The 7206-nt window shown below is 44.5% G+C and overlaps 1 pseudogene; it reads left to right on the top strand.

Annotated features, from left to right (window-relative positions):
- The first annotated feature begins 349 nt into the window (after positions 1-349).
- On the top strand, positions 350-1183 carry LOC102475689 (heterogeneous nuclear ribonucleoprotein A3 pseudogene; annotated as a pseudogene).
- The last annotated feature ends 6023 nt before the right edge of the window (positions 1184-7206 follow it).

The following is a 7206-nucleotide window of genomic DNA, read 5'->3' on the forward strand; positions in this document are numbered from 1 at the left end:
GAATGAAAGAGAAGGGATTGTGGGCATGGCCATCCCGCCTGCGGGGTGATTTCTCACTTTCCCTCTCACTGTCTCTGTCTCTCTCTGGTGAGCACATGAGCTATAAGGCAAAAATCTCTTTAAAAATAATAGAAAAATAAAAGTTTGCCAGAGATCACATATGCTTGCCAGAAAGAGGCTGAGAGAGTGGGAGAGAAAGAAAGCTCCCCTTAATGAAGTGTGATCATGCCACAATCCTTGTGCCTCAGTTTCCTCGTCTGCAAAACAGTATCAACCACCTCCTAAATTTGTTATTAACAATGAATGAGTTAAGATTGAACTCAAGTTGGAAGAGGTGTCTGGTCTCAAAATGGAGGTAAAACTGCTGCCCGGTCGCCCCCAGCCTGACCCTGGCGGTCGCTGCTGCTGCTGAGGGGAAGGGGGTCATGACCCAAAGGAGCCGGAGCAGTTGAGAACACTGTTCCTTGGTGGTCTGAGCTTTGAAACTACAGATGATAGTTTAAGAGAACATTTAGAGAAATGGGGCACACACACAGACTGCGTGGTAATGAGAAGCCCCCAAATGAAACATTCCCGGGGCTTTGACTTCGTGACTTCCTCTACTCTTGTGTTGAAGAGGTGGCTGCAGCAAGGTGTGCTCGGCCACACAGAGTCGGTGGACGTGTAGTGGGACCAAAGAGAGCTGTGTCTAGAGGGGATTCTGTAAAGCCTGGTGCCTGTCTCACAGTGAAGAAGATTTCTGTGGGTGGAATTAAAAAAGATACAGAAGAATATAATTGGAGAGGCTACTCTGAAAAGTTTGGCAAGATTGAAACCATAGAAGTTATGGAAGACCGACAGAGTGGGAAAAAGAGGATTTGCTTTTGTAACTTTTGATGATCACAACACAGTTGATAAAATTGTTGTTCGGAAATACCACATTATTAATGGGCATAATCAGGACGCGTGCAAGGCCCTTTCTAAACAAGAGATGCCATCTGCTGGCTCACAAAGAGGCCATGGAGGTGGGTCTGGCAACTTTATGGGTCGCGGAGGAAACTTTGGAGGTGGTGGAGGTAAGTTTGTTTGTGGTGGAAACTTCGGCGGAAGAGGCGGCTATGGTGGTGGAGGTGGAGGCAGCAGAGGTAGTTATGGAGGAGGCGATGGTGGAGATAATGGATTTGGAGATGGTGGTGGCAACTAAACCCTGCTTGTTCAGGACTGTCATAGCCAGTTTGCAAAACGTGCAGCTATTGATGGATGCAATGTAGTATCAACTAGACGTACATTGCTGAGGGCTTTTATCTGTTGTAGTTTTGTCATTTTCTTTCTCTTTTCATTACATCAAGTATATTGCCCTGTAAATTGTGGTAGTAGTACCAGGAATAAAAAATTAAGGAATTTTTAACTTTTCAACATTTGTGTAGTTCAGGTTTTCTACATTTTAATACAGAAACTAACAAAATGCAGTTTTGAAGGTGTTTCCTTGTGAGTTAACAAATAAAGAAGATCATTGTCAATGACTATGTTGTGTGAATTTTGCTACAGTTAACTGCAAAGAAACACCTGCTGACTTGCAGTTGGAGGGGAATCTATTCTTCCCATTTCCAGACCATGATACGAATGGGTGTGGTATGTGGAGAGAATAGATATTTGTATGTTTGCAGTGTGTGTTTTAGATACATAGGATTGGGTATTTAAATTAGCATATTTGTGACTCTAATAGCATTAAGAATAACTTCCAGTGAAAAATCTCAAAATTAAAAAAAAAAATGAATGAGTTAATATGCAGAAATTATTCAGAACAATTCCAGTCCTGTGGTAGGCCCCTTAATAAATGCTATTATTACCTCCCAATTTGGCAATTACAAAATCTTAGACGAGATTACACACGTAAAGTGCCTTGCACAGTACCGAGGCAGCTCTCAGTAAGTGTTATTATTACTCATCCTTCTGGAACTTTTGTTTTTAGTTGCCAAAGGGTGTGTACACTTACCAGAGACAGAGAGGCAGAGAGAGGGAGGGAGAGAGAGAGAGAAAGCTCCACACCCAGGGGTGTAGTCATACCTTAATCCCTTCTCCTCCATCTCTCTATCCTGTCCAGATTTGGGGCACAGATGTACATATACCTCGTTTGTTTCTCAGGTCACCAGGGCTGGGATTTGAACTGCAGTGGATCATGTGGAATCCAGCTCCCTAACTATTAAGTTTTAGGGCCAGCCTCAGGAGCTGAACGATAGGGTGAAGGCCACCAACCTGCTGATCAAGCAACGTCAAGTGCCTTGCCTGCTGTGATAGGGAGAACACTGTGACTGTGACCACAGCTAAGGTTTGGGAGGTCTGATTTAAAACAGGTCTGTCTGTGGTTCGAGTCCCAGACCCAGAGGCTTGAAACTCAAGCTGGACATATATGTGTGTGTGCCTAAAATCCCGAGAGGACAATGGAGAAGAAGGGATTGTGGTGTGACCTTCTTCCCTGGGAAGTGATTTCTTACTTTTTGTCTATCTCTCTGCCTCTCCATTTTTCTGTCTCTATGCAAGAGCACGTGCCCTATAGCAAAAATCTCTCATATATAAATAAATAAATAATAAAGCAGATCCTCAGTGCAGGTGTGGACCTGACTGAGCTTGGGCAAAATTCATAATTCAATAGACCCAGAGAGGAGATTGCAGTTTCCAACTGAGCATTAAGGAGTAAACAGTCTTTTGAAAACCCAGTTGATCGGGACCAGCAGTTAGTGTAATGGCTATGTCGCTGGACTCCCACATAGTCAACTGCAGTTCACGTCCCAGACCCGGTGGCTTGAAACTCACACCGAGTGAGTGTGCGTGCATGCCCAAGATCCCGAGAGGAGAATGGAGGAGAAGGGATTGCGGTGTGGCCATCCCCCCTGGGGGGTGATTTCTCACTTTCTGTCTCTCTGTCTCTCTCTGTCTGGCGATTGCACACGCCCTATAGCAAAAACCTCTCAAAAAAACAAACAAACAAACAAAAAAAACAAAAAACACCTAGTTGATCAATCTGTTTTTCTAAACAGAGCTCTATTAGGAGCTACTTGAGGGACCAGCAAGTAGCGTGGTGGTTAAGTCACTGGACTCCCACATGGCCAACCATGGTTTGAGTCCTGGATCTGGCAGCTTGCTTTCCTACTTTCCCTTCCTCTCTCTCTAGTCAAATAAAAAATAATAATAACTAAAATGAAATAAATACTTCTTTTTAAAAAAGAACTGGTTGAGTTCAAGGTTCAGAGAAATACACTTTCAGAAAGCTGCTGAAATGAGTCATTAAGTTATCTGCCACTTCATCTTCCTGGCAAGAATTTCCTGGGCGATTCAAGTAGTGTTGATGTGGACAGTTTCTGGTCTTAAATAAGCTGTGAGGCTGTGGATGGTTTCATAGCATCCTACAGCGCCATTGTTCTTAATAGAGTGCTTTCACTGAAGCAGCCCTTTCTGGGGCTTAAGACAGCCTGGGAACAGATTGAATTGAGCTTGTGTATACAGAGGGGTATTGAGAGCTCATCTTGCATTCCAAGAGACCAGACCTCAACCAAAAAGACAAAAATGCCCACGCATTGCAAGAAAACCTGTTCCATGTGCATAGAAATGATATCCTTGTGACATTTAATAAAGCCAGCAAATAAAGTTATCAGACATTTCAACTTTAGTTTGACAGCACAGATGTCGTGCACCTTTGAGACAAGTGTCCCTGAGACCTCTCCTTGCCAGTTCTGCTTCAGTCAGAATGCAAGTACGTGAGCTCGTGTTCTTGGGTCTAAGGCCAGGCTCCCAGACCACGTGGCCACCATAGACCATCCCAGGCACTGCAGTGACAGTGCTTCAAGAGACACCTGGGGCCTCAGCACAAGCTGCTGAAATGCCTTACTCACAGCTGTTCATCACTGTATCTTCCTCCTACTCCATCCAGTTTTAAATGTGTTTTCTGCTTGAGCCACTCTGCTGCAGAGAAGCCTCTTGTCAGCACTGCAGTTGGCCTTGGCCTATGAAATTCTCGTTATTTCACCCAGCTGCTCCTTCCGCAGTGAGCTAGGTCAGTTCTTGCTTGCACATCGCTGTGTTCCTTCGATGGTCTGCACCTTCCTAGGTCTTTGCTGGTTTCTTCTCCATCCAAATATTAAAGTGTCTGCTGCTTCCCTTGGCCTCACTTTCCACGGCTTGTTCAGTGTTCTCCTTATCTCCTGTTTGAGTTTCCCCACCCCATAGCTGTAGCAGTGTATTCTTACAGTGGATGTCTGCGTGTCTGCTGGATGGAAATTGTAACATACTAACAGTAAATGCAGATTAATGGAAGCTGGAATTTTTTTTTTAATTTTTTAAAATTAATTATTTTTGGAGAGGTTTTTTTGTTTTTGTTTTTGTTTTTTTTTTTTTTTTTTGCTATAGGGCGCATGCGCTCACCAGACAGACAGAGAAAGACAGAGAGACAAAGTGAGAAGTCACCCCCCCAGGGGTGATGGCCACGCTGCAATTCCTCCTCTTCTATTCTCCTCTCGAGATATTGGGCACACACGCACACGCACCTGGCATGAGTTTAAGCCACCGGGTCTGGGGCTCAAACCGCGGTAGATTACATGGGAGTCCAGCGACATAGCCATTACGCCAACTGTTGGTCCCATTGGAATTTATTTTGAACAAAAAATTTCATCAGTGCCTGGATATGTTACACTGGTGAATTTTTTTTTCTTTCTTTTCTTTTTTTTTGTTTTTTTTTTTTTTAGGTTGTTCATAGAGTGTGTTCACCGGGTCTGGGGCTCAAACCGCGGTAGATTACATGGGAGTCCAGCGACATAGCCATTACGCCAACTGTTGGTCCCATTGGAATTTATTTTGAACAAAAAATTTCATCAGTGCCTGGATATGTTACACTGGTGAATTTTTTTTTCTTTCTTTTCTTTTTTTTTGTTTTTTTTTTTTTTAGGTTTTTCATAGAGTGTGTTTATTCACCAGAGAGATGCTGAGAGAGGGAAAATGAAAAGTCACTCCCCAGGGGAGATGGCCACACCGCAATCCCTTCTCCTTCATTCTTCTTTTGAGATTTTGGGTAGGCATGTATATACACCCCAGTGTGACTTTCAAGCTGCCAGATCTGGGACTCAAATCACAGAACCAGACATGGGGGAATCCAGGTACCTTCACCACCACTCTACCTGCTGACCCACGGTGAGCTCAGATGCAGCATGTGTGGTGTCAGCACTGTGGGTCTCGTTACCCCGCTGTGCGTTACTGTCCACATACGGGTGCTCACAACAGCAGGACGCGTTGTCTCTTCTGTCACTGGCCCATCCCACGCTGTAAGGACAGTGCCTGGTACATAAAGCACTCCACAGAGAATTGTCGAACTTCTTGAATGAATCAATCAATTAATGAATAAATAAGTAAATGATCCTGGGTGTATTAGTCCACGCAGGTTGCCATAAGAAAATCTCACAGATGAGGTGTCTTAAACAACAGAAATGGATTATTCTCTGTTCTGGAGACTAGAAGCCTAAGATCAAGGTTCCTGGTGAGGACTCTCTTCCTGGTTTGGAGGTGATAACTTCTTGCTATGTCTTCACCGGGCAGAAAGAGAGGGAGAGAGAAAGAGAGAGACAGGAGAGATCACAGGGTCTCTTCTTAAAAGGGCTCTAATCCATCATGGCAGCCCCACCCTATGACCTCATGTAACTTCTGTTACATCCCTGAGGCCCTAACTGCAAATACTGTCATACTGGAGGTTAGAGTCTCAACATAGAAATTCGGGGAGACACATTTCGATCCACAGCACTGGGTGAGGACAGGCAGGTTCCCTAGATCCAGTGTAGATGTCTCCTCTTGCCATCAACTGCAGGCTCTGGCCGACTCGTGACACAGGAAGCACCACTAACATTATCACCACCTTCATCCTTGTCGCTATCGGGGATGGCTTTCATCCCAGGCGGGTTCTCTTCCAGGCTCTTTACTGCAGCTCTAATAGAGCAATGCTCTCGCATGCCCAGGGAAGGAGAGTTGTGTGGATTTTCACGACAACCAGGAAGAGGCAGATCCACTAGGCCTGAGTGAAGTCATTGGTGACCTAAGTTCTCAGCCAGACCAAAATCTTGGGCTAGACTGCTCTCTATGCTGAGTGCCTGGCTGAACTCAGAAGGCCACAAAATATTAAGCAAGTATTGTTCACGAACTCTAATCATTTACGTTGTGTTTGTGGTGCATTTATTGCTTCTAGGACATTGTTCATAAATTGCTGTAAAACATATATTTATATTCAAGACTTTATAAATGTAAATAATACCAGGCTTACTGAAAGCATATCGCTAAGTCTTGCACATAACACTGATTTTCAGAGTCTATATGGATGATCAATGTAGGTGAATACATCAGTTTTGTTTTCAGGGCAAACCTATGTAGTTTGTTTTTTTTTTCTTTTTTTGGAGAGGTTTTTACTAAAGGGCACGTGCACTTGCCAGAAAGACAGAGACAGACAGATAGAAAGCGAGAAATCACCCCCCAGGGGGGATGGCCATGCCACAATCCCTTCTCCTCCATTCTCCTCTCGGGATCTTGGGCACACACGCACATGTGCCCGGTGTGAGTTTAAGCCACCGGGTCCAGGACTTGAACCATGGTCAGCTACATAAGAGTCCAGCGACACAGTCGTTACACTAACTGCTGGTCTCAAAACCTGGGTAATGTGTAACTCCCATCCATCTTCTCTCTAAATGGGACACATGCCTACTGTATATAAAATCCTTACTCCAAGCAGCCAGGGTGTGGTGCAGTGATAAAATGTAGCACCAGTTCAAGTGAGGAGAGCTCTCCAAGTATGGCGGGCACATGTGTGCCTACGATCTATGGCTGGCTGAGGCTGGGGGTGGATTACAGCATCAATATCCTATTTGAGATGCTGTCTCTCTGTCTCTTTCTCACTCATGGAAGAAATAGATAAATTAAAAAAAAAAAAGATTCCCAGTAGCGACTAAGTGATCCTTTTTCTTGTGACAGCTCTTCATCTGTAACAAACACCACAAAAACATGAAAAGCTTACCACGAAGAAATACGTCTCATATTGACCAAAATCTGTTCCTTCAGGCTCGTTCCTACTGACATACAGGACGTCGACTTCAAAGCCCTTTCAGAAGAGACTCACAAAGCTACCCTCCTTCCCCAGGTTTGTTAGCTGCAGGCGCCCAGTCCAGAGGGAGCTGCCTCTGAGTCATGCCTGATTCACCA

This window comes from Tupaia chinensis, unplaced genomic scaffold (genome assembly GCF_000334495.1).
Source record: "Tupaia chinensis unplaced genomic scaffold, TupChi_1.0 Scaffold000007_1, whole genome shotgun sequence".
Lineage (NCBI taxonomy): Eukaryota > Metazoa > Chordata > Mammalia > Scandentia > Tupaiidae > Tupaia > Tupaia belangeri.